General features: G+C 39.0%; 1 protein-coding gene across 1 annotated transcript in view; it reads left to right on the top strand.

Moving 5' to 3' along the window:
* The first annotated feature begins 210 nt into the window (after positions 1 to 210).
* The window catches only part of GSDMC (gasdermin C), a 52855-nt gene continuing 25122 nt past the window's right edge, over positions 211 to 27943 (top strand). Inside the window, exon 1 of the mRNA XM_079128145.1 lies at positions 211 to 399. The gene's annotated coding sequence lies outside the window, so the exon portion shown is untranslated. The remainder of the gene's footprint in view (positions 400 to 27943) is intronic.

Here is a 27943-nt window from a genome sequence, read left to right as displayed (position 1 = left end):
CCCGCTCTCTCCTTTCGATGACCAGGCTTTTGCTTCCTCACTCTTCCCTCCCCTGGCGCTGGTCTCTTTCCACCCTCCTGAAATACTCATCCCCACATCTGGGCAGGTCTAGAACCTTCACTGCTGGTGGGGACGCTGCTCCTTACTCCAGATCCTGCTGTTATCAGCTGCCAAATGTGATGACCTGTGTTCTGTTTGCCTATTACTCATTTTCTGGGGACTGGTTTATTTTCCCCGGGGAAATCAATCTTTCAAAGGTTCAATTTCGCCACTCAGAGTAAGAACTTTGATTATTTCCTTTTCCCAGTATCCTGCCTCATTCCTGCCCTCCATCGTAAAGATTCTCCCCAAATCCAGAACCACTTGGCTTAAGCTCTCCAGGGAGACTTTTGGGTGGAGGTAAGTGCCCCACCAGATGGCTGCCGAGGTGGGGAAGGGGTCTGGGGCTTATGGGACGCTTACCCAGATTCCCAGTCCTACCTATGTGCATCCCAATTTGAGGCGCCCCCAGTCCCTGAGCCCCTTGGGGTCCTGTGTTCTGGTCATCAGGGTCTGTTGCCACTTGTTCACTCTTTGCCTTGTGAATTTCCACATCTTGTCCTCTGTTCTTTCCATTTCTTGTCTACTTCTGTCTTTATGGATTTGTCCCTTGTTCAACAGCAACATGCCCACCAGTTCCTTAAAGGTAGGAAATAAAGTTCCCTATGAAAGTAAGGTAGATTTCAGTTAAGTTTTTAGAAAAAAGTTTTTCTGAGTTTCATAGACTTTTTAAAATTTTGTTCTTTTTAGTAGAATGTATTTCGTATACATACATTAAGTATAACTTATTCTAATTAGGACCTATGGTTGAACATGGTGTGGAGTTAAACTGATCATGTACTCACATATAAACACAGGAAAGTCATGTCTGGTTCATTCTACTGTCTTTCCTATTCCTATCCCCCTCCCTTCCTTTCCATTCCTGTTTGTCTAATCTGATGAACTTCTATTCTTCCCTCCCCCCTTATTATATGTTAGCATCCACATATCAGAGAGAAAATTCAGCCTTTGGTTTTTGGGATTAGCTTATTTCAGTTAGCATGATTGTCTCCACTTCCATTCATTTACAGGCAAATGCCATAATTTCGTTCTTTAAGGCTGAGTAATATTCCACTGTGTATATATACCACATTTTCTTTATCCATTCATCTGTTGAAGGGCGCCTAGGTTGGTTCCATAGCTTGGCTATTGTGAATTGAGCTACTATAAACATTGATATGAGTGTGTCATTGTAGTATGCGGATCTTAAGTTCTTTGGGTATAAACTGAGGAGTAGGATAACTGGGTCAAATGGTGGTTTTGTTCCAAGTTTTCTGAGGAATCTCCATACTACTTTTCCATAATGTTTGCACCATTTTGCATTCCCACCAGCAACGTTTGAGTGTGCCTCTTCTGTTACATCCTCACCAACATTCATTGTTGCTTCTATTCTTGACGATTGCCATTCTGACTGGAGTGAGATGGAATCTCAGTGTAGTTTTAACTGGCATTTTCCTAATTGCTAGAGATGTTGACCATTTTTTCATATATTTGTTGGCCAATTATATTTCTTCTTTTGTGAATTGTCTGTTTAGTTCCTTTGCCCATGTATCGATTGGGTTATCTGTGTTTTTGGTGTTAAGTTTTTTGATTTCTTTATATATCCTGGAGATTAGTACTCTATCTGAGGTGCAGGTGGCAAAGATTTTTTTCCCGTTCTGTAGGCTCTCTCTTCACAGTCTTGATTGTTTCCTTTGCTGTGAAGAAGCTTTTCAGTTTGAGACCATCCCATTTATTGATTCTTGATTTTACTTCTTGTGCTTTAGGAGTGTTGTTGAGGAAGTCTGTTCCGAAGTCTACATGATGGAGAGCTGGGCCTACATTTTCTTTTAGTAGGTGCAGGGTCTCTGGCCTAATGGCTGGGTCCTCAATCCACTTTGAGTTGAGTTTTATGCAGGGTGAGAGACAGAGGTTCAATTTCATTTTTCTAGACTCCTTTTAAATTCACAATATTATATCTGATGCTATGTACCTGTCTCCTTTCTCGCTCATATTTAAGGTATTTTGAAAAATGGATAAAGACATATTATTTGTTCCAGCTTAATTTCCATGTTGTTCGTAATTTAGGTCACCTCAGTTCCTTACAAATAATGCCATAATGAATATCAGTACCTAAGGATATTCTATTAGGGATTTTTGTGTCTATGTTCATCAGGGATGTTGGTCTCTGTTTTTCTGTACATGTTTTTGTCTCATTTAGTATCAGTGTTATGCTGGCTTCATAGAATAAATCTGGGAGCGTCCCTTCTGTTTCTATTTCATGAAATAATTTGAGGAATATTGGCATTAGTTCTTTTTTAAAGGTCTGGTAGAACTCATTTGAGAATCTGGTCCTGCGCTTTTCTCTGTTGGCAGGGTTTTAATTGCTGCTTCAATTTCATTGCTTGCTATTGATTTGTTTACATTTTCTGTATCTTCATGGTTCAATTTGGGCAGGTCATGTGCTCAGAATTTGTCAATTTCTAATTTATTGTGATGCAGATTTTCAAAATCGTGTCTGTGGTGACATCTCCTTTTCATCTCTAATTTTGTTGATTTAGGTCAACAAATCAACTCTTTTGTTTAGTTTTTTACTAAGGGTTTAATCAATCTTGTTTCTTTTCAAAGAATCAACTCTTTGTTGCATTGATTTTTTTGTATTTTTAAAAATTCTCTACTTCATTAATTTCAGCTCTAATCTTAATTATTTCCCATATTCTACTGATCTTGAAATCAATTCGTCCTTCCTATTATAGGGCCTTGAGGTATAACATTAGATTATTTGAGATATTCCTGTCTTATTAATGTAGATACTCAATGTTGTAAACTTTCCTTTTAGAATCTACTTCATCTTCTAGCAATTTTGGTATGTTTTATCTCTGTTGTCATTTGTTTCTAAGAATAAAAAAAATTTCTTCTCTCATTTCCTCTGATACATTCCTCATTTTAAATAATATTATCCAATCTCCATGTGATTATGTGGTTAATATAATTTTTCTTGCCCTTGATTTCAATTTCATTCCATTATGATCTGATAATACACATGGGATTATATCAGGCTTTTTGTATTTGATGAGACATTGTGATCTATAATATGGTCTGTTTCTGAACAAGATCTATCTACAGACTATTTCACCCCAACACAACTGAAGAAAGTGGATTCAGCTGCTTTTGTGTGAGATATTCTGTTGATATCTGTTAGGCTTTGATTTATAGTATTATTTAGGTCAGAAGTATCTTTATTGATGATCTTTATTTATATAGACAACCTGTATATTGGTGAAAGGACTGTGTTAAAATAACCCAATATTTTTGAATTGGGGTCTATCTGGGATTTAGTACCAAGGATTTATTTTAAGTACTTAAAAGTACTAAGAGAACTGATATTTGGGGACATAAATATTTACTATTGATATATCTTCTTGTTGGAGTCTTCACTTTATCTGTATGAAGTGACCTTTTTTCTCTTTTGATTAATTTTTGCTTGAAATCTTTTTTGTCAGATATAAAAACAGCAACTCTGGCTTGTTTTTAAACTCCATTTGCATGATATATTTTCCCATCCTTTTACTTTCAGCTAGGATGTCTTTGCCTATCAGATGAATTTCTTGCAAACAGCGCATAGTTGGACATTGCTTTGTAATCCATTCTGCCAATTTATGCTTTTTAATTGGGGAGTTGAGACCATTTATATTCTGTGTTGCTATAAATAGATGCTTGCTATTTCCTGCCATTTTGATTTGTTTTTGAGCTTATCTGTGAGTAGTATATCTTTGTGTATTTTTTGTAGTGCTGACTTAGCAGTCATGGATTATTTTAGTTTATACTTACCATGGAAAGTTTTAGTTAGCCTTTGATTTTGAAAGAGAGTTTTGCTGGATATAACAATTTTTTTGATGTGGGGGGTATTGGATATTGAACCCAGGGGTGTGTAACTGCTGAGCCACATCCCCAGCCTTTTCTATGTTTTATTTTGAGGGAACATCTCGCTAAGTTGCTTAGGGCCTTGCTAAATTGCTAAAACTAATTTCCAACTTGTGATCCTCCTGCCTCAGCCTCCCAAGCTTCTGGGATTATAGGCATGCACCACTGTGTGTGGCTGGTTATAAAATCTTTCTTGGCAACTTTTTTCTTTCAGAACTTTGACTATCTCATTCCAAATCCTCCTTGATTTTAGGCTCTGAGGAGAAGTCAGAAGTGAGCTTATTGGTTTAGTAGACCCAAATTTCCACCACGTTGATTTAGGAACTAACTTCCTCAATAAGACTCCTAAAAGCACAAGAGGTAAAATTGAGAATCTATAAATGGGATGACATCAAACTAAAAAACTTCTTCACAGCAAAGGAAACAATCAAGAATATGAAGAGAGACCCTATAGAATTGGAAAAAAAAAAGTTTGCCACTTGTACCTCAGCTAGCACATTAATCTCCAGGATAAATAAAGAACTCAAAAAACTTAACACCAAAAGAATAAATAACCCAATCAATAAATGGGCTAAGGAACTAAACAGACACTTCACAGAAGAAGAAATATGATTGGTCAACCAATATATGAAAAAATGGTCAACATCTCTAGCACTTAGAGAATTGCATAGTAAAACTACACTGAGATTCCATCTCACGCCAATCAGAATGGCAATTATCAAGAATACAAGCAACAATGAATGTTGTTGAGGATGTGGGGAAAAAGGGCACTCAAACATTGCTGGTGGGACTGCAAATTTGTGCAACCACTATGGAAAGCAGTGTGGAGATTCCTCAGAAAACTTGGAATGAAACCACCATTTGACCATCATTCCACTCCAAGGTTTACCTCTAAATGTAACCTGATGTTTTCTTCTTGCAACTTTTAATAGTCTTTATTTTCTATGTGAGGCATTTTGATTATTTGCTTGGAAAAGTTCTTTTCTGATCTTTCCATTTGGGGTTCTATATGTGTCCATCTCATTTCTAAGGTTAGGAAAAATTTCTGGGATTATTTTACCGAACAGATTTTTTATTTTATTTAATTAACATTTTTTCATACATGTATATAGTGTAATAATGTCTATCTCAATCCACCACCCTTCCCATCCCTGACTGCCCCAACCCTCCCCTCACTCCCCTCTATACAATCTAACGTTTGTTCATTCTTTCTTACCCACTCTCCACTATGGTCAGCATCTGCTTATCAGAGAAAACATTTGGCTTTTGATTTTGGGGATTGACCTATTTCACTTAGCATGATATTTTCCAGTTTCATCCATTTACCTGCACATGCCATAATTTCATTCTTCAAGGCTGAGTAATATTCCCTTGTGTAGATATACCACATTTTTAAATCCATTTATCTGTTGAAGGGCATCTAAGTTGGTTCCATAGTTTTGCTATCATGAATTTAGCTTTTATAAACATTGATGTGGCTACATCACCATAGTATGCTGATTTTAAGTCCTTTGGGTATAAACTGAGGGGTGGGATAGCTGGGTCAAATGGTGGTTCCATTCCAAGTTTTCTGAGAAATCTCCATATTGCCTTCCGAAGTCATTGCACCAAACTTCAGTTCCACCAACAATTTATGAGTATAACTTTTTCCCCACATCCCGGCCAACATTTATTATTGTTTGTATTTTTGTTTGAATGCAGGGTAGTATTTCTGTATTTTTGTATTTGCTGAGAGTTGCTTTGTGGCATAACAAATGGTCTATTTTAGAGAAGGATCCAAGTGTTGCTGAGAAGAAAGTGTATTCACTCAATGATGGATGAAATACTCTATGTATGTCTACTAAGTCTAAATCATTGATTTTACCAATTCTATAGATTCTTTGTTTAATTTTTGATTGGAAGATCTATCCAATGGTGACAGAGATGTGTTAAAGTCACCCAGTATTATTATGTTGTGGTCTATTTGATTCTTGAAATTGATTGAGAAGTGTTTTTTGATGTACGTAGATGCTCCATTATTTGGGGCAAATATGTTTATGATTGTTATGTCTTGTTGGCATATGATTCCCTTAAGCAGTATGAAATGTCCTTTTTTATCCCTTCTGACTAACTTTTGGTTTGGAGTCCCCTTTGTCTGCTTGTTTACACAGTTCATGTGAGTGATATGTTTTTTTCCCATCCTTTCACCTTCAATCTGTTGATGTCTTTGCCTATGAGGTGAGTCTCTTGGAGACAGTGTATTGTTGGGTCTTATTTTTTAATCCAATCTACCAGTCTATGTCTTTTTAAAAATTTTTATTTTTACAGACTGCATTTTGACTCATCGTATGCAAATGGGGTACAACTTTTCATTTCTGTGGTTGTACATGATGTAGATTCATGAAATCATATATGTACATAGGATAATGCTATCTGTCTCATTTCATAATTTTCATATCCCCATCCTGCCTCCCTCTCATTTCCCTCTACATAATCTAAAGTTCCTCCATTCTTCTCTTACCTCTCCCCCCCCACACCCATTATATATGATCATCCATTTATCAGGGAAAACATCTGGTCTTTGGTTTTTTGGGATTGGCTTATTTCACTTAGCACCTCCCACCCCCCCACACCCATTATATATGATCATCCATTTATCAGGGAAAACATCTGGTCTTTGGTTTTTTGGGATTGGCTTATTTCACTTAGCATATTCTCCAGTTCCATCCATTTATCTGCAAATGCCATAATATGATTCTTCTTTATGGCTCAATAATATTCCATTGTGTAGATATACCAGAGTTTCTTTATCCATTCATTTGTTGAAGTGCATCTCAGTTGGTTCCACAATCTACCTATGTGAATTGAGTTGCTATAAACATTTATGTGACTGCCTTAATGTAGTATGCTAATTTTAAGTCCTTTGGGTATAAACCAAGGAGTGGGATAACTGGGTCAAAAGTTGGGTCCATTCCAAGTTTTCTGAGGAATCTCCATACTGCTTTCCAGAGTGGCTGCCCCAATAGGCAACTCCATCAGCAATGTAAAAGTGTGCCTTTTCCCCACATCCATGCCAGCATCTATTATTGCTTGTGTTCTTGATAATAGCCATTCTAATTGGAGTTAGATGAAATCTTAGGGTGGTTTTAATTTGTATTTCTCTAATTACTAGGGATGATGAGCATTTTTCATATATTTGTTGATCACCTGTTATCTTCTGTGAAGTGTCTGCCCAGTTCCTTAGCTCATTTTATTGGGTTCTTTGTATTTTTGGTGTAAAGTTTTTTAAGTTCTTTATAAATTTTGGAGATAAGTGCTCTGTCTGAAGTATGTGTGGAAAAGATTTTCTCCCACTCTGTAGGCTTTCTTTTCACATTACTGTTTGTTTCCTTTGCTGAGAAAAAGCTTTTTAGTTTGAATGTATCCCATTTGTTGACTCTTGCTTTTATTTCTTGCACTATGGGGGTCTTGTTAAGGAAGTCTGGTCCTAAGCCAACATGATGGAGATTTGGGCCTATTTGGTGCAGGGTCTCTGGTCTAATTCCTAGATCCTTGATCCATTTTGAGTTGAGTTTTGTACAGGGTGAGAGATAGGGGTTTAATTTCATTTTACTGCATATGGATTTCCAGTTTTGCCAGCACAATTTGTTTAAGAGACTATCTTTCCTCCATTTTATGTTTTTGGCATCTTTCTCTAGTATGAGATATCTGCACTTATGTGGGTTTGTCTCTGTGTCTTCTATCCTATACCATTGGTCTACCTGTCTATTTGGTGCCAATACCATGCCATTTTTGTTACTATTGCTCTGTAGGAAATTTTAAGATCTGGTATTGTGATACCTCCTGCATCACTCTTCCTGCCCAGGATTGCTTTGGTTATTCTGGGTCTTTTGTTCTTCCAGATGAATTTCACAATTGCTTCAGCTATTTTGTTGAATTCATTTATTAGGTCTAGAAGTTTTCTGGTGGAGTTTTTTGGATCCTCTAAATATAGAATCATGTCATCGGCAAATAGCGACAACTTGAGGTTTTCTTTTCCTATTTGCTTTCCTTTAATTTCTTTGGTCTGTCTAATTGCTCTGGCTAGTATTTCAAGGATGATGTTGAATAGAAGTGGTGAAAGAGGGCATCCCTGTCTTGTTCCAGTTTTTAAATGAAATGTTTTCAGTTTTTCTCCATTAAGAATGATGTTGGCCATGGGCTTAACATAAATAGCCTTTTCAATGTTGAGGTATGTCCCTACTATCCCTATTTTTCTAGTGTTTTGAGCATGAAGGTGTTGTATTTTGTCAAATGCTTTCTCTGCAGCTATTGAAATAATCATGTGATTCTTAACCTTAAGTCTATTGATGTGATGTATTACATTTATTGATTTCCAGATGTTGAACCAACCTTGCATCCCTGGGATGAACCCCACTTGATTATTGTGTACTATCTTCTTAATATGTTTTTGTATGCAATTTGCCAGAATTTTTAAAAAGGATTTTTGCATCTATATTCATCAGAGATATTGGCCTAAAGTTTTATTTCCTCGATGTGTCTTTGTTTGGTTTTCATATCAGAGTGATACTAGCTTCATAGAATGAATTTGGAAAGTTTCCCTCCTTTTCCATTTCATGAAATACTTTGAGGAGTATTGGTATAAGTTCTTCTTTGAAAGTCTTGTAGAACTCAGCTGAGAATCCGTCTGGTCCTGGGCTTTTCTTGGTTGGTATGCTTTTGATGGCTTCTTCTATTTCATTGCTTGAAATTGATTTGTTTAAATTGTGTATGTCCTCCTGTTTCAGTTTGGGAGCATCATATGTCTCCAGAAACTTGTCAATGTCTTTGAAATTTTCTATTTTGTTGGAGTATAGATTTTCAATGTAGCTTCTAAGTGTGTTATGTATTTCAATGGTGTCTGTTGTGATACTTTCTTTTTCATCATGAATTCTAGTAATTTGAGTTTTGTCTCTATTCTCTGTGTTAGTGTGACTAAGGGTTTATCTATTTTGATTACTTTTTCAAAGAACCAACTTTTTTTTGGTCAATTTTTTGAATTGTTTCTTTTGTTTCAATTTCATTGATTTTCTCTCTGATTTTAATTATGTCCTGTCTTCTACTACTTTTGGTATTGTTCTGTTATTATTTCTCTAGGACTTTGAGATGTAATGTTAGGTCATTTAGTTGTTGACTCTTTATTCTTTTCTTGAATGTGCTCCATGCAATGAATTTTCCTCTTAGTACTGCTTTCATAGTGTCCCAGAAATTTTGATATGTTGTATCATTGTTCTCATTTACCTCTAAGAATTTTTTTATCTCCTCCCTGATGTTTTTTGTTATCCATGCTTCATTCAATAGCATATTATTCAGTCTCCAAGATTTGGAGTAGTTTTTGGTTTTTTTTGTCATTTATTTCTAATTTCATTCCATTATGATCTGATAGAATGCAAGGTAGTATCTCTTTTTTTTTTTTTTGCTTTTACTAAGGACTGCTTTGTGGCATAACATGTGATCTATTTTAGAGAATGACCCATGTGCTGCTGAGAAGAAAGTGTATTTGCTCATTGATGGATGGAATATTCTATATATGTCTGTTAAGTCTAAGTTATTGATTGTATTATTAAGGTCTATGATTTCTTTGATTACTTTTTGTTTGGAAGATCTATACAGTGGTGACAGCAGTGTATTAAAATCAATCAGAATTATTGTGTTGTGGTCTATTTGATTCCTGGAATTGAGAAGGATTTGTTTGATGTACATGGATGTGCTGTTGTTTGGGGCATAAATATTTATGATCATTATGACTTCCTGATTTATGGTTCCCTTAAGCAGTATGAAATGTCCTTCTTTATCCCTTCTAACTTTAGCTTGAAGTCCATTTTATCTGAGATAAGGGTGGAAACCCCTGCTTTTTTACTGAGTCCATGTGTATGGTAGGTTTTTTCCCATCCTTTCACTTTAGTCAGTGGATGTCCTTTCTATGAGATGAGTCTCTTGTAGGCAGCATATTGTTGGGTCTTTATTTTTAATCCAATCTGCCAGTCTATGTCTTTTGATTGATGAGTTTAGGCCATTAACATTTAGGGTTATTATTGAGATATGATTTGTATTCCCAGTCATTTGACTCATTTTTAGTTTTTAACTTGACTTGGTTTCTCCTTTGATTAGTTTTTCCTTTAAGGTAGTTCCTCCCTTTGCTAAACTACATTGTTGTTTTTCATTTCCACCCCATGCTGAGAATATTCTGTAGTCAGGCTTTCTATGTGTAAATTCTTTTAACTTTTGTTTATCATGGAATAAATTTATTTCATCTTTAAATCTGAAGGTTAGCTTTGCTGGGCATAAGATTCTTGGTTGGCAACCATGTTCTTTCAGAGCTTGGAATATGTTTTTGCGGGCCCTTCTAGCTTTTAGGGGTCTGGGCTGAGAAATCTTCTAATGTCTGTATTGGTTTCCCCTATATGTAATCTGATGCTTTTTCTCTTGCAGTCTTTAAAATCCCATCTTTGTTTTGCATGTTAGGCATTTTCATTATAATGTGCCTTGGTGTGAATCTGTCATAATTTTGTAAATTTGGTGTTTTGTAAGCCTCTTGTAGTTGAATTTACATTTCTTTCTTCAGGTTTGGGAAATTTTCTGATATTATTTCATTGAATAGGTTGTTCATTCTGTCAGTTTGTATCTCTGTGCCTTCCTCAATCCCAATAATTCTTAACTTTGGTCTTTTCACTATACCCCATAGTTCCTGGAGGTTCCATTCATGATTTCTTACCATCTTCTCTGTTTGGGCATTTTTATTTTCAAGATTAAATATTTTGTCTTAATTGTCTGAGGTTCTATCTTCCAAGTGATCTAGTCTGTTGGTGATGCTTGCCATTGTGTTTTTTATTTGGTTTATTGTTTACTTCATTTCAAGGATTTCTATTTTTTTTTTTTTCGAGAATCTCTATCTCTGTTGACATGATCTTTCTTTTGCTTCCTGTGGTTGCTCTTTCAACTTCTTATTGGAGTTATCATTTATTGCTTGCCTTTGCTCTCTTATCTCATCCTTTGTTTTGTGGATCATTTTAATTACATGTATTCTGAACTCCTTTTCTGACATTTCTTCTACCATGCTGTCATTGGATTCTATTAATATAGAATCTTGGTTTGTTTGGAACACATTCTTCCCTTGATTTTTCATGTTGTTCATGTATCTTCCCCTCTAGCATTGTGGATCTGGGATATCACAGTTTCCCCTCTATAGGCTTATAGTGACCCTGAAGGTTTCCAAAACCTCTTCTTTAAGGGAGAGCTCAATATTAGCAACACCAAGTACAGACAATATGCAGCCCTAAACCAAATAGCCCCTATGAAGATGTTAACAATATTGTCATAATAAACAGAATGAGTTTAATTATTATCTACTGTTTAATTAATCTACAAATAGATTTGCAATGAGGTCTGCAGTTTCCAATGGAGGACAAAGAGGATGGGGAGGGGTATAGGATGTAACTGTTAATGGGATAAGAAAAGAGTACATAGAAGTTCTAGACTGCAGGAAGAGTTAAAGTGTAATCAAAAGAAGTTGGTTGTTAGCATGAGAAAAGGAAGAGAGAGACTCTGAGGAAAAGGCAAACAAAAGGAAAATAGAGAACAAGAAAAATAAAGAAATAAAAACTTAAAAATTTTCGAAAAGGAAAAAAAAATCTACACTGTAACAGTCATATACTATTCAAACCTCCCAGTCTTTGGTAGCCTGATGCATGAGGGGTACTTGACAATGAGCTTTCAGTTTCCAGCAGGCATCTCAGAATGGGATTTGCCCCACCTAAAGGTGATAACTTCTGTTTCCAGAATAATCCAAGATGGCCACACTGTCTTTCAAATGTGTTGGCAAATGGGGAGCTGCAGCATGGAGCTTGGACACTGAGTCTGTGTGGGGTGCTGGAGAGGCTGAGGAGTCCTGGAGTCAGGGGGGTTCAGTCGGACTGGGGGTCCTGCAGGTTCTTGCTGTTTTCTCAAAATGGCAGCAGCCATGTATAACCAAACCTGTGGGTTCTGTGACAGTGGACCTCCAGGCAACAGCAGGCAGCTTGTTAGCCAATGGAAGTCTGCAGGCTATTAGCGGGCAATCAACAGGTTGATCTCAACCAGTGTGTGATGGGTAGGTGAATGGGCAGGCATTAGGAGGCAAGAATCAGGCAAACAGGCAAATGGCAGATGATAGGTGATGGTCAGTGAGCAATCTGCACTCAAAAAGTAGTATATATGCTGGCAGACTGCAGGTGATTGAGGTAGACAAGTGGGGTAAACAGCAGGGGATTGATGAGCAGCAAAGACTGCCTCATAGAGAAATGGATTTTCCTCTGATTGAAACTTGAGTTATGGAGCCACAAGGAAGGCAGTCTCCTTCTAGTCCACCATCTTTACTAATAGCCTGTGTCTTTTGATTGATGAGTTTAGGCCATTAACATTCAGGGTTATTATTGAGATATAATTTGTATTCCCAGTCATTTTGGTTTATTTTTGGTTTTAAACTTGCTTAGTTTCTCCTTTGATTGACCTTTCCTTTAGTGTAGTTCCTCCCTTTGCTGGTTTTCATCATTTTTTAAAAAATTTCCTCCTCATGGAATATTTTACTGAGAATGTTCTGTAGTGCAGGCTTTCTAATTGTGAATTCTTTTAACTTGTTTATCATGGAAGGCTTTTATTTCATCTTCAAATCAGAAGCTAAATTTTGGTGGTTATAAAATTCTCAGTTGGCATCCATTTTCTTTCAGAGCTTGATGTATGTTATTCCAGGACATCCTGGCATTGAGGGTCTGGTTTGAGGTATCAGCTGAGATCTGAATTGGTTCCCCCCATATGTAATTTTTTTTCTCTTGCAGACTTTAAAATTCTGTCCTTATTCTGTATGTTAATCATTCTCATTATAATGTGCCTTGGTGTGGCTCTGCTGTAATTTTGTACATTTGGGGTCCCATAAGCCTCTTGTAGGTGATATTTCATTTCATTCTTTAGATTTGGCAAGTTTTCTGATGATATGTCACTGAAAAGATTGTGCATTCCTTTGTTTTGTATCTCCACACCTTTATCTATTCCGATAAATTTTAAATTTGGTCTTTTCATATTATGCCATATTTCTTGGAAGTTCTCTTCATGGTTTCTTCTTTTCTGTGCGGTCAACTTTATTTTCAAGAGTATATATTTTGTCTTCATCATTTGAGGTTCTGTCTTCCAAGTGGTCTAGTCTGTTGGTGATACTTTCCATTGAGATTTTAATATGGTTTATTGTTTCCTTCATTTCAAAGATTTTTGCTTGATTCCTTTTTATAATCTCTGTCTCTTTAGTGAAGTGATCTTTCACTTCCTGTGTTTTCTCTCCAATACAATCCTTTATTTCAAAGATCAATCTAACTATGTATTTTCTAAACTCCATCTCTGACGTTTCTTCTACTGTGTTGTCTATGGATACTATTGTTGGAAAATCTTGGTTTGTTTGAGGTACTTTGTTCCCTTGTTTTTTCATGTACTTTGTGTGTCTTCTCATCTAGCATTATGGAGTTGAGGCTGTACAGATTCTACCCTGTAGTCTTTTAGTGTTCCTGAAGACTTCCAGTACCTCACCTTTAAGAGGAGACCAGTATTAACAGCACCCAATGCAAACAATATACCACTTTAAACCAAATGGTTCCTATTAAGGTGTTTACAGTTTTGTCACAATAGACAGAAATGAAGTGTTCATTTATTGTCTATAATATAAATAGTAAGTTTTGTAAAAGGATTTACCATTTCAAATAATGTACAATGAGGGAAAAGAAGTAATGTAAAATGTGATGCTTATGAGGGAGAGGGAGAGAAGATAGAGGTGAAAATTTATAGTAAGAGTGAGGGAAGAATTAATAGAGGTTAGCTGTTAGTATGAGTGAAGTGAGAAAGAGATTCCAGGGAGACAGGAAGGTGAGAGAAAAAAATATGTACAGATTTTTTTTTTAAAAAAGTAAATATAGAGAAATACACAACAAAACTGTCATATGCTATTCAGACATCCCATTCCTCAATAAATTGATGCATGAAAAAATATTTGGATTCAAAGATGGTAGAGGTGTGAGACAGAGGGCAACAAAAGAAAACAAAAAAAGGAGGAATGTCTCAATGGATATTGAATGATTGCTTCTGTTGGCTTTCAAAAATTTTTTCAGTTTCATTTTTCCACTGATAGATGTGGTTGTGTGAAGTTTGACGTTAGCTCCAGTCCAGTGAGTGCTGTACCAGTTGGGTGGGTGAGCCAATAGCAAGATGCTCTCACACACTCTTATAGTCTTCCCACCCATTGTAGCTGGCCCCTTCCATCCCTGGACACTCCAGAACTCACCGAGCTGGAGAGAGCCCAGTTTTCTCTAGTTTCTTCAACCTCTGCACCCCCCAGGGAACTGCCCTTATTCTCCAGCTTTCCACAGCCTTGCCAGACCCAGGATGGCCCACACAAACCCAGTTGCAATCTGATGGAACTGGGCTTCAGCTTCCCCAGACCTGCTCACTGCAGTCCCAAGACATCAATACCCTTCAATTTGGAGAGAGACCACCAGGCATGCACTCACACAAAGGAGAGATCCTGCAAAGAGGCAGCCAGATGGCAGCCACTACAACTACCACACTGAGCAGAAAGAACTCAGGTGCAACCAGATCTGCAGGTACTCCAATATATCTCCAGGCCCTGGCCTAAGTCCCCAGACCAAGGTGGCCATGCCCCCAAATGGCGGTGACCACTGCACAAACCTGCAGGTTCTGGCTGTTGTCCCAAAATGGTGGCAGATATGTGTAACCAATCTGCAGGTACTGTGACAGTAGAGTTCCAGGCAATAGGGGCCCCAGGTGATCTGCTGGTGGTCTGCAGGCTGATGGTGGACAATCGATGGGTGGATGTTGGGCAGTGGGTGATGGGTAAGTGGAAGGCTGGTGATACTCAGGTAAGAGGCAGGCAAACAGGCAAATGGCAGATGATAGGTGGAAGTCACTGAGCAATCCACACACTAAAAGCAGGTGATATTTTGGCAGATGACAGGTGATCATGTTGAATGAAGGGGGTAAGCAGCAGGGGCTCAATGGGCAACAATGACTGCCTCACAGAAAGACAGAATGTCCCCTGCTTGAATCCTGAGTTATGGAGTGACAAGGAATGCAGCCTCCCTCTAGTCTGCCATCTGGGATCTGCTGAATAGATTCTTAATGCTGTTAGCCTGCATCTCCATGTTCTTTCTAAAGACTCTCAAATTTTGTGCCTTGGTTTTGTCCCAGTTCTTGTATATTCTGATCATGGAGCTCAAGTGTAGTTACTTTATGTGTAGAATGAAGTTTGCTGGCACTTGGCTGAGTCATAAGAGTAGCTAAGCAGTAGAATTTCTACCCTGTGAACTTAGGATTTCCCAATTACTTCCCAGTCCCTCTCAGATAAATGGGGAGTAAGGAATAGCAGTAATGGTAGCAATAATTATATAGTCTTAAAATAAATATCCAGTGCCTAGTATGACACTTATTGTCACACAAATAGGAATGGTGGGGTCAACATTTAATATCAGTGACAACAGCAAACAGCTGTGAAGTAGATATATCCATGATCATGGGATGTCTTTCCATCTTCTGTCTTCTTTGGTTTCTTTCTTCAGTGTTCTGTAGTTTTAATTATAGAGGTCTTTCACTTCTTTGGTTAAATTTATTCCTAGGTTGTTTATTTATTTATATTAAAGGCTACTGTGAATGGAATTGTTTTCCTTATTTCTTTTTCAGCAGGTTCATCATTGGTCTATAGGAAAGATATTGATTTTTGTAGGTTGATTTTGTAACTGGCTACTTTGCTCAGTTTGCTTATCTCTAGCAGTCTTTTTGTGAGCTTTTTACCTCTTCTAATTTTAAATACATACCATCTGCAAATAATGATAATTTGACTTCTTCCTTTTCTATTTTTATCTCTTTCATTTCTTTCTCTTGCCTAGTTGCTCTAACTAGAATTTCTAGTACTATATTGAATAGAAGTGTGGAACAGTCATTCTTGTTCTGTATTTTAAAGAAAATGCTTTCAATTTTTCTCATTCACTATAATGTTAGCTTTGAGCTTGTCATATATAGCCTTTATGATGTTGAGATAAATTCCTTCTATTCCTAGTTTCTTCAGTGATTTTATCATGAAAGTGTGCTGAATTTTGTTGAAGTATTTCTCTGATTTCTATCGAGATCATTGTGATTTTTGTCCTTAATTCTATATATGTGGTGAATTACAGTTATTGATTTGCATATGTTAAAACATCCTTGTCACCCTGGAATAAAACCAATTCTGTTATGATGTATAATATTACTAATATGATTATGAAAACAAGTTATTAATATTTTCTTACAAAGTTTTACATCTAAGTTCAACAGGGATATTTGTTTGTAGTTTTTGTTCTTTGATGTGTCCTAATCTGATTTTGATATGAGAGTTATAATTGTTTCCATAGAATGAATTTGGAAGTATTCCATCCTTTTATATTTCATGTAACAATTTGAAGAGCACTGACGTTAACTCTTATTTAAAGGTCTTGTGCAATTCGGCTAAAAAATCCATCTTGCCCTGGAGTTTTCTTTGTTGGAAGGCTTTTTGTTACTGCTTCTATCTCATTGTTATTTATTGTTTGGCTTAAGTTTTCTATGTCCTCTTGTTTCAATTTTGACAAGTCTGAAATGTATCCATTTCTTCTAGATTTTCCAGTTTATTGGAGTTTAAGTTTTCAAAATAGTCCCTAATAATTTTTTGGATTTCCATGAGATCTATGATTTCTCCTTTTCCACCTCCAATTTTATTAACTTGAATTTCCTCTCTTTTTCTTTTGGTTAGTTTGGCTAAGGGTTTATCAATCTTTTTTATCTTTTTGAAGCACCAACTCTTCATATCATTGATCCTTTGTGTTATTTTTAATTCTTCATTTTATTGATTTTGGCTCTGATCTTAATAATATCCTTCCTTCTAGTGGGTTTTGAATTGGTTTGTTCTTATTTCAATTTTTATGTTTTTCATACCAGGGATTGAACCCAAGGGAGCTTAACCACTGAGCCATACCCTAGCCCTTTAAATTCTTTTTATTTAGAGACAGGGTCTCACTAAGTTGCTTAGAGCCTCACTAATATGTGGAGGCTGTCTTCAAACCTGCAATCCTTCTACCTCAGCTTCCTGAGTCACTGGGATTATAGGCATATGCCACCATCTCTAGCAGTGTGTTCTTATTTTTAAAAGGGCCTTGAGATGCATAATTAGGATTTTTATTTGGGATTTTTCTTATTTTCTTACATAGACACTCTTAGCTATAAAATCTCCTCATATAACCATTTTCATAGGGTCCCAGATGTTCTGGTATATTGTATCACTAGTTTGTTTGATTCTAAAAATTTAAAAAAATTCCCCTTATTTCTTCAACCACCTATTCATCATTAAAACATGAATTGTTCAATCTCCATGTGTTTATATAGTTCTTGTAGTTTTTTTGCATTGATTTCTAATTTCATACATAAATATCAGACAATATGCAAAGAAATACATTGATTTTTTGATATTTGCTAAAAGTTGCTTTGTGGCCTAAAATATGTTCCGTTTTGTACAATGGTTCTTGAGCAGCTGAGAAGAAAGTAAATTTGGCTGTTTGGGATGAAATATCCTGTCGACATCTGTTAAGTCCATTTAATTTACAATCTATTTTAGATCTGAAATGTCTTTACTGAGTTTATGTCTAGATAAAAGATCTGTCGCTGAGAGAGGTATATTGAAGTCACCCAGTATTATTGTACTGGAGTCTAATTGAGTCTTTAAGTTCAGTAGTGTTTGTTTTATGTAATTAGGTGCATCATCCTTTGGGGCATAGATGTTTACTATCATTATAACTTTTTTTTATTGTTTCCTAAATGAGCATGAAGTGACCTTTCTCTTTTCTGACTAATTTTTGCTCAAAGTCTCTGTTTGGATATGAGAGTAACTACTCCTGCTTGTTTGGGGGTCCCACTGCTTTTTTGGGGGCCCCATTGATTGTTTGGGGGCCCCAACACATCTTATATCAATTTCTTTCCTTTTACTTTCAGCATATGGCTGTCCTTGCTTGTATGGTGAGTTTCTTGCAAACAATATATAGTTGGGCTTTGCTTTTAAATCTGGTCTTCCAGTTTGTCTTTTAATTGGATAGTTGAGATCCTTTACATTCAATGCTATTATAGAGCAATGTTTATTGATTCCTGACATTTTGTTTTATTTCTAATGTTTAATTTGGTCCTGTTTCTCATTCCTTAGCTATTCTTCCAAAGAGTTTTGTTCATTTGTGAACCCTGTGGTTTGTTTTTGAATTCTTCTGTGTGTAGTATTTCTTTAAGTATTTTCTGCAGTGCCAATGAAGTAGTCATGGATTCTTTTCACTTCTACTTATCTTGGATTTTTAAAATTTCTTCTTAGATGCTGAAAGATAGCTTTGCTAGATATAGCACTCTTGATTGACAGTTATTTTCTTTTAGAGATTCTAATCCTTCATTTCAAGCTGTCCTGAGTTTGTGCTGAGAAATCAGAAGTATTCTGATTGAGTTGCCTCCAAATGTGACCGGACATTTTTCTTTTGATACTTAAAAAATTCTATTCTTGTTTTGTATGTTAGATATCTTACTCATAATATGTCATGAAGAGGTTCTTTTTTAAAAAAAAATCTTGTTTATATGGAGTTCTGAATATTTCTTGTATCTGAATGTCCATCTCATTTTCAATATTTGGAAAATTTTCTGTTATTATTTCCTTGAAGAGTTTATTCATGCCATTAGCCTGCACTTCACAGACCCCCTTCAATTCCAATGATTCTTAAATTTGGCCTCTTTTTATTGCCCCAGAGGTCTTGTATATTCTGTTCATAGTTCCTTCTTTTTTTTTTTTTAATACTCTCTGAGTGTTCAAGGCTGACCACTTTGTCACTTTTGTAGTTCCAAGATTCATTCTTAAGCATGGTGTACTCTACTCTAGAGATTTTTTCAAGTGAATATTTGATTTATTATATTTTTCATTTCCAAATTTTCTTTCTGGTTCTTTTTCAGTATCTCTGTCTCTTTATTGAAAATCTCATTCATATCCTGTACTGACTTCCTTAATTAATACAATTAGTTTTCTGTGTTATCTTGGAATTTATTGATCACTTTTATAATCATTGTTTTGAATTCTTTATCTGGCATTTCATAGGCTTCAATATCTTTAGAGTCAGTCATTGGTGAATTATGGACTTCTTGAGGTAAAATATTACCTAGTTTTTTCTTATTCTTGTATTTCCATATTGGATTTTATGCATTTGTTGAAATGAATTTCTCCTTTACTCTTGCATGTGGGTCTTTTTAGGGCACAACATTCTCTTGCATTAGGATATTAGGTTCTTGTGAATTTTTCTAAGTACTTCCAACGGGTTTTGTGGTATATTTTCCCTGATGGTTCTTTGATGATTTGTAATGTGTTTTGATATAGTGTTTATTGTATCAGAGCTTGAAGATTCCAATTTCCATGTAGGTCTCAAAAGTGTGGGATTTTTCTTGTATATCTGGTGATTGTGTTATGTACAGTATGTTCTATGGGATACAACCTCTGTAATTGTTCTTCTTCATTTAAAGGGTTTTGGGAGTGACCTAGATTAAGAACCCCTTATAGGTGTGATGTCCATAGCCTTCGTGTTAATTCTTCCTGTTTTTACTGAAGGAATGGATGTCACGACTACTAATCTGAATTTCCAACTTGGTTGGATTGAGATGCCTAAGATTAAGAGACTTCTGGGTGTGTTAGTGAGGTTGTTTCTAGGAATGATTGGCATATGTGATAGTGAGTGGAAGTGGAGACTAACTTAAGTGTGGGCAGTACTGTGGAGGTCAGAGGGTGGAATAATGGAATAAAAGGTGGAAGAACAAGGAAGCAGCAGCAGATGCAAGTTTGATTTTTCTTCAACAGGTTCTTGACTGATGCTGTGAGAACATCAGAGTTCAACTTCTTCACTATTCCAATGTGGACTTTGCCCAGTGATTCTCCAGGGAGTTTCCAGGTCTTGGTCCCAGATTGGGGTGGAATCATTGATCCCTCTAGTTCTGAGGCTTCAGCATCTTGGATTGTACAACGACTGGTTCCTCCAGCTCTCCAACCTTCAGACAACCATTGGGGAACTATCCAGTTTCTGATTTTGTAAGGCAATATAATAAATCCCTTTTTATGATTGTGTGTGTGAGTGTGTGTGTGTGTGTGTGTGTGTGTGTGTGTATTTTGTTGGTTCTGTTGCTCTAGAGGACCCTGACTAATAGAGAAATTGGTATCAAGAAGTGAGGTCATTGCTGTGACTAACCTGACCATGTGGTTCAGAAGCTTTTGGAGTTTTTTTGAATTTGTAGGAGGAATTTGGGAAAGTTTTAGTTTGTTATAAGTGGAGCTTAATGGGAGTTTCAGGTTGGAGCTTAGAAGACCAGAATGCCAATGGGACTGTGAATGGTAATGACAGGGCTCATGAAGTTTCAGAGGAGGAGGAGGACTCTATTGGTAGTTGGACTAGAGGCCATTCATGTTATCTTCTGACTGAGAAATTCTCTACATTTTGCTGGTGTCCTGAGACTTTCTGTGAGGCTGAATCAAAAGGTGATTGATTTCTTAATCTGGTGGAAGAAATTTCTAGACAGCATAATATTTAGGCAGTGGCATTGATATTATTGATGGTTTTTAGCCAAGTTTATTGTCATATTCAGGAGCAGAAAGCAGAGTGGAAATATTTGAAAAGCTTGGACTCGAAAGGTGGGAGTAAAACTGTGGCTAAGAAAGTTGCAGTTGTTAAAGACAGTACCACCACTAAAAGAAATGCTAAAGACTTTGCCCAGAGACAGTAAGAAAGATGGCTTGAAGACATCTCAGTAATTGGCAAGACCACACTCATCTCAGACACAAGGAAGTAGAAGTAAAAATTCTCTTGAGTAGAGACCAGTGGGGAATGCTTCTTACACAAGAGGGCCCAGGAAGATTTTTCAACATCCACAGCCACCCAGGCACTCAGGGGCTCCCTGGAGACTTGGCTACTGCTTAATATGGCATTGGACCTTGGCATCAACCACATGCTTCTGGTTCTGCAGGAATGTAGGATGCTGGAGTTAGGGGGTCATGAAGGCTTCCATCAAAATTTCAAAGGAACACCTGGGAGGCCAGGGAAAGTGCAGCAGGGTCAGAGTCCCCATGGGCACCCCACAAGAGGGCAATGTGTGGAGATGTGAGGAGGAACCTGAAGCTGCAGTGGAGACCCCTGAGATTAAGAAATGCCAGTTACGTGAGACTTCATTCTAGGAAAGCTGCAGGAATCAAGCAGAGACAAGCCAACAGAATGGCCACTTGGGCTGCAATCAGCATAGCCACAGGGGCAGAGCTACACAGCCCTTTGGAGAGAACATCATAATGCCATGTGTCCCAGATGCTGGACTTGTTTGTCCAGTTGGATTTCAGTCTTGCTTTGGTCCTATTCCTTCTTTCTATACTCCTAATTTTGTGAATGAAAATGTTTATTCTGTACCATTATATACCTGATACTTGTAAATTGCTTTTAATTTTACAGGAACTCACAATGCAATATTGCTGTGGCTTGTTCTTTTTATGGTCCCTGGAATTTCCTCCCATGCTGATCTCCTCCTCTGTCCATGCTTTCCTCACTGTTATTCATTGGTGTCCCCCATGTCCACATGTCTGTTTTAATTTTTCCACTGGATCCCAGACTTATGGGCATGAGTACAAAATTGTCTGATTGGGTCCCACTTGTGTCAATGAGTACTTTTGTCAACTGGGAAGCTGACCTCATTGGAAAAGCCTCTCCACACTCCTTTGGTCTGGCCCTGCCTCTCGCTTCCTCACTTGCCATCTTGTCCTGGCTGCCTATGCCCTCCTACATCTCCCTCAAGACAGGGAACCAAGAGTCATGGCAAGCAAAGGGGAGCTGGTCTGGACAACTCTGGAGGATAAGTTAGACATGCATGTGCCGCTCTGGGTGCCTTTATCGTATTGGTGAGGACAAGCTGAGTTTTCTTAAGGGCTCCTTCAGCTCTTCCACAGGTAAATAAATGGGTCTTAATATGTCATGCAGGAAAGTTTTACTTGGTGATTTGAAATCCTCACAGAGAGATTTAGGTATCTGATATGTACAATGAAGTATCAGGCAGGGATAAATGCCTGACAGTGACTGGGAAGGGTTCTAAATTTTGCTTAAACAACTATCTAGCAGAATGGTTATTGGAGAACAGAGGTGAGATTCCTGGACTGTGAGTTCTTGCTAGGATCAAGGGGGACTGCTGAACACCTGGCTACTCTATGAGAAGCACAGAAAGCGGATTTCCCTTCCTAGAGTCTAACTTATGGCCTTTCTTAAGCCACTGTAGTGAAGTCCAAGCCAGGCAATTGTTCGACTTCACTCATCAGCTGGAGAGGACTGCTGTGTATGTGTGTGAACTGTAGTGCTGCTAAACTGGAGCCTGTCCAGGTTTTATACAAACCTGTATATTCCTCAGGAAGATGGGAGCCTGTGCCCTTGTTCCAGGTGGACAGTGGTTCTCTAGAAACATCACCAGGGGGCAGAAAGAAATGTGGAAATGAGCTCCAGGAGTCTGGAGATGTTCAGGGTCCAGGGCTCTGGGCAGTGCCTCTGGACCACTTCCCTCTAGGGCTTGGTAGAACAGATAGAAACATTTTAAACACTAACTCTGTGTCAAGGACCCTACACATGCTATATAATCCAGTTCTGCAATACTCTGTATTTTAAAGAAAGGGACACTTGTAAAGAGAACAAAAACAACTGCCTCAAGTCCATGCCCTTTCCAAATACTCCCTGTGACTTCAAGGACTCTGTGAGTGCTTGTGGAACCAACAGCTGGTTTTCTGTAATAGTCTCTGGTGTGCAAAGCAAGACTCCTCCCATTGATAGTGCCTTACTTTTTTACTTTCTTCCCCTTCCTTACTTGTTCCTGATCCTGACAGGGCCCAGCCTGTCCGGCTTCTGCTCCTCTGCCTGTCTTCTTCTCGTTCTCTGAGGATCAGCCACGAGGACCTCCTTTCTGCCCCTCAGCAGGTCAGGCTCATTCCCATCTGAGGTCGCGCACACAAGCTTCTTCTTCCTTGGATGCTCTTGCCTGTCGGTCCTGCTCGGATGTCTGCTGTGCCAGGACCATCCAACCAAAGGAGACTCCCCTCTACCTATCACACCATTCCCCCATCTTTCTTTCTTTCTTTTTAAACTCTTATCTGTCTTTGAAAGTACCTTGTTTGTTCACTGTTTGTGATGGGTTGACATGTTTGACTCTGTGGAAAGTTATAGGTCAGGCTACAGGGGCAATGACTAAGCAGACTCCATGTCACGTAGGAAATGCTTCTCCCATGGGAACACCCGCCTCTGAACCCAACAACAGTTGCTTAGCGTAGCCTGTTTGGCAACACAAAATGGCAATTTTTGTATAATGTAAAATTGTTCTCTTTTTGGTTCCTATTTTTCTTGGACAATGTGCCATGTCCGCAATGATTATCTAGATGTCAGTAACCATTCTTTAACTTGTACCCAACTAAGGTCATTTTGACCCAATTTCCCTTCTGCTTATGATTTTACATCTCATGATGTTATTTTGTAGTTTTGAATCATAGAAATGAACACTTCTGATTGCTAGACTGACTTACGGTATAAATACCCCTGCAACCCTATGGTCAGGGCTGCCCTCCCAGTAGCCATTTTGGGCGTTGTGTGAGACAGTCAGCCAGTGGGCTAATAAAGACTCTCAAATTTGGACTTCTCAGTGGTGATCCGTCTGCTCTTACGTTGCGCCTCTCCACATGTTGACTGGTTCCCACACTCCAAGGCAAATTCTTTGGGTGTGGAATTCTGGCTCATTAACCTCTCTATCGAGACTAGACCCTTTCCTTGATCAAACTCCAGACAGGTTCCTCTGACCCTGCTTCTTAATTAGGCTTCTACCTCCTGGCGTCTGTGTTTGCCATTGTGTTACCAAGTTTGAGCAAAAATCCTGTAAAGTGGCTTTAGCCAGAATCCCCACCCTGAACATTAGGTCACCTTCAATATCCAGTCAAATCCCTCCTTCTGCCTCCACCCCCGAGGGCACATCGATTACCTCAGGTTGCCTTCAGCCAAGGGTACTGTCAGGTCATTTTGGGAAAAACTACCCTGCCCTCTTAGTGACTTTCCATTCACTGATCCCCCACCCCCAGCTATGAATTCTTACTTTTCCTTCTCCCATTTGGAATGGAATTCCAAATGGCTCATGTCATTTCCCTCTTCTTGCAGTCGTTCCTGAATAGAACCTGTCTTTGTTGCCTCTTTTCTGTCCAGCTCTGGTTTTCTTTGACACTTCCCAGTACTAGAATCTAGATGATGTGTACAAAAGTAAACCTGAACCTAGAAACCGGAGCCAGCAGTCGATTTGTATTTGCTGACTAACTCAGCTGGGGGCAAATTTCAAGAAGGGCGAAATACACTGCCTAAGTGTCACTGGAGGAGGACCAGGGGGTTTCTAAGAGGGAACCTCAATCCAGGATGAGTGAGGCTCTTGCAAACCCTGTAGACATGAATCTAAGTGAAGATCCTTTCAGGGGAGAAAGTGGCCTCTCTCAAGGGTAGAAACAACCCCTGGATCTGGGTGTCGATGTTTATAGAGGGACAGTAGCCAGAGGCTGGACCAGAGGTGCCATGAGTGTGGAGTTGTGCCATTTGCACCAGTTCTCCTTGTGCTTGTGCAAGGCCTTCACGTCACGCCACTTTCTGCGTGCAAGGTCAGGGGTGCCAGGAGGTGGGCTGGGCTGCACTTGGGTTGCTTACTTTGCATTCCAACAGTTCATAGGTGTTTCTCTTTTGAAACTTAGATTTTAAAATTTCTGTATCCCTAGATGCCTCTCTCAAGGAAGGGGAGAAGGTGGGCAAGAACCAAGAGCAGGAAGCAAAGGGGCAGAAACGTAAATGACCGGGTGGGGAGAGGAGGGTTAGGAAAGGGGGTGTCAGAGAAGTAAGTGGGGGGAAGGGACCTAAGAGAACGGAGGCTGGTACGAAAACCTGCAAGAGGCTCACCTGAAAGTGCCGTTGATGGAAAATTTTCAAGAAAAGTGGCAAATGCAATATAAAGACCAGAGCCACCCCTTCTCAAGTAAATCTTTGTCACTCTTGGGCCCTAACGCATGGGTGAAGAGCTTACATATAAATGTAAAATGTGCAGACTCCTGATGTGAGGTCATCCAGGAGGGAAGCAGAGACTGGGCAGAGACGAGCAGGCTTACAAGCCACCAAGCTTCCTTCTCGAAGCAATTTGGAGTTTTGCTTTTCAGGATCGCAGCTTCCAACAAGATACTGTTCTCAATATAGAAGGTTCAGGGATTTTGAGCTGCTACGATTATTACTGGAACACAATGTCCAGCCTAACTGCCTACCCAATATTGGGGCACATCAATACTGGGGAGACGCTGGCCGGGGATGGAGCTCAGTTGGTAGAGTGCTTCCCTGGGTGCGACCCCCAGTGCTGCAATAAAAAAGTAAAAAAACTGCTGGGGAGACACAGGTTGGTAGGAAGGGATCAAGTTCATCCAAAGCTGCCAAGGAAATAGAAGGACTAGCCGCCCCACGTCCTACCCCGCCGGGCTCGGGGTGTGAAGGGAGGCAGTGGGGCCGCAGCCTGGCGGTCCTTCCTCAGCTCGGGCCTGTGTCTTCTCTAGGCCGTGGCGGCAGGCTCCAGCCTCTGCATTTTCTCTTTAGGTAGAAGCAGTACTCCTCTGTGAGTCAATTCACACGCTCGTGTTAGTCGATGAGACAACAAGTGCTCTTCGTCATGGAACCATCGACGTGGGGGTACTCTTTTTCTTTATTGTACACAAATGGGATGCATGTTGTTTCTCTGTTTGTACATGGAGTCAAGGCATACCGTTCGTGTAATCATAAATTCACATCGGGTAATGTTGTTTGATTCATTCTGTTATTTCCCCCCCACCCCTCCCACCCCTCTTTTCCCTCTATACAGTCCTTCCTTCCTCCATTCTTGCCCCCCTCCCTAACCCTGACCCTAACCCTAACCCTGACACTAACCCCTCCCTCTCCCCATTGTGTCATCATCCGCTTATCAGTGAGATCATTTGTCCTTTGGTTTTTTGAGATTGGCTTATCTCACTTAGCATGATAGTCTCCAATTTCATCCATTTGCCTGCAAATGCCATAATTTTATCATTCTTTATGACTGAGTAATATTCCCTCTAAGATTCCATCTCACCCCAATTAGAATGGCAATTATCAAGAACACAAGCAACAATAGGTGTTGGAGAGGATGTGGGGAAAAAGGTACACTTGTACATTGCTGGTGGAGTTGCAAATTGGTGCAGCCACTGTGGAAAGCAGTATGGAGATTCCTCAGAAAGCTTGGAATGGAACCACCATTTGACCCAGCTATCCCACTCCTTGGCCTATACCCAAAGGACTTAAAATCAGCATACTACAGAGATACAGCCACATCGATGTTCATAGCTGCTCAATTCACCATAGCCAGATTGTGGAACCAACCTAGATGTCCTTCAATTGATGAATGGATAAAGAAACGGTGGGGGTACTCTTTAACCAAAGAATTAGGAATGGGTGGAATGGCAAGCAGGGGCCGACCAAGGGCAATTTCGAGGGAGCTTCTCTTATTCTAGGTGTCTGACTTTCTCTATTTCCCTCTTTACGCCCATTATGGGAAACGTGAAGGTAAACTCCTGGCTTTCCCTACTGTATTCTGATGAACTAGATCCTCCTCAGTTCTGAGAATAATAAATAAGAAGTCAGTGTTCACTTGTTGCTGAAAGCTTGGTCCTTCCCCCAGATGCCAATCCAATAACGAGGACATGGTTTAGAGAAAAAGCAAAAAGAAGGTTCACTGCTTTGCTAGCAAAGGAGAAATGCAGGGGACTCCTTGAGGCTATGGTTCTGCCCGTCAGCAGGAACGGGGGCTTTTAAAGAGGTGACTCAAAGGCTACATTCCATGGGTTCTCTGTCGGAGATGTAACTCACTTGTTAATTTGAGAGCTAGTAATTTCTGAGATCTTCTGGTGCCATCCCCAAGTCTGGATGACTTCATTCCCATGGTAGGTGTGTGCTCAGAACAGATGACTCTGCCAAAACTGGGGAAGAAAGGTCACCCTGTTTCCCCTGAGATTAGGGAGGGGGAGAGATTAGGGAGGAGCAGGGAGAGAGGAAGAGAAAAAACGTGTCCATTCTAAAATTAAGTTTCAGTGGCAGAGCAGCAAGGACTGTATTCAAAGCATAAAGTGGACCACTGTCACACACTGGCCTCACATAACTTCTCTGATAGCTGAGTGACTATTCCCTACTTCTAGAATACCCTACTGATAGCAGGACAGGGCCCTCAGAATGTTGGTGAATGGAAGAGTTGTACATATAACTGAACATTTATATGTCAAGTCTATGCATTTTACAATGTTAACTAGAGAAAGTAAGAGTCACTTTTGACAAACCTCGCTTGGTGGTGATATGCAGAGGACGTGGCTTCCGTGGAGTGGAAGCAGCTAGACTTTGGTGAATATTGAAAGAAAACAAAGGTAGAATAAATGCATTGTGAAATAGCAGTTACCACCCTATCTTGTACTGCCTGATGACCCAGCTGAATTTCTGTCCCACCCTAATCTCACCTATTTTTGAGGATCAGAAAGAACTGTGAAAGGAACAGAAGGAGGAGGTACCCAAGTTCCTGGGAAATCTGCCCTTTCTCAGAAAAGACATGACTCTTCCTTCCTTTTACTATGCAATCCCTTCCCCTTGTCTCTTGTATCCTTTACCTATAACCTCCTGACCCCCAACAGGTTGAAAAGACTCGTGGGCCTATCAGCCCCCTGAAGACAGGGCTAAGGGCGCAGGTCCCCTCCCCTTCCCCTGTAGCCGCACTGGGTAAAGCTCCCTTCCTGCTTTTCTCCACTGCTTTTTTCTATTTGGATTTTGGGTCA

Source organism: Sciurus vulgaris (genome assembly GCF_902686455.1).
Source record: "Sciurus vulgaris genome assembly, chromosome: 1".
Lineage (NCBI taxonomy): Eukaryota > Metazoa > Chordata > Mammalia > Rodentia > Sciuridae > Sciurus > Sciurus vulgaris.
Note: the sequence above shows the minus strand (reverse complement) of the source record. Positions and strands in the feature narration are given on the sequence as shown.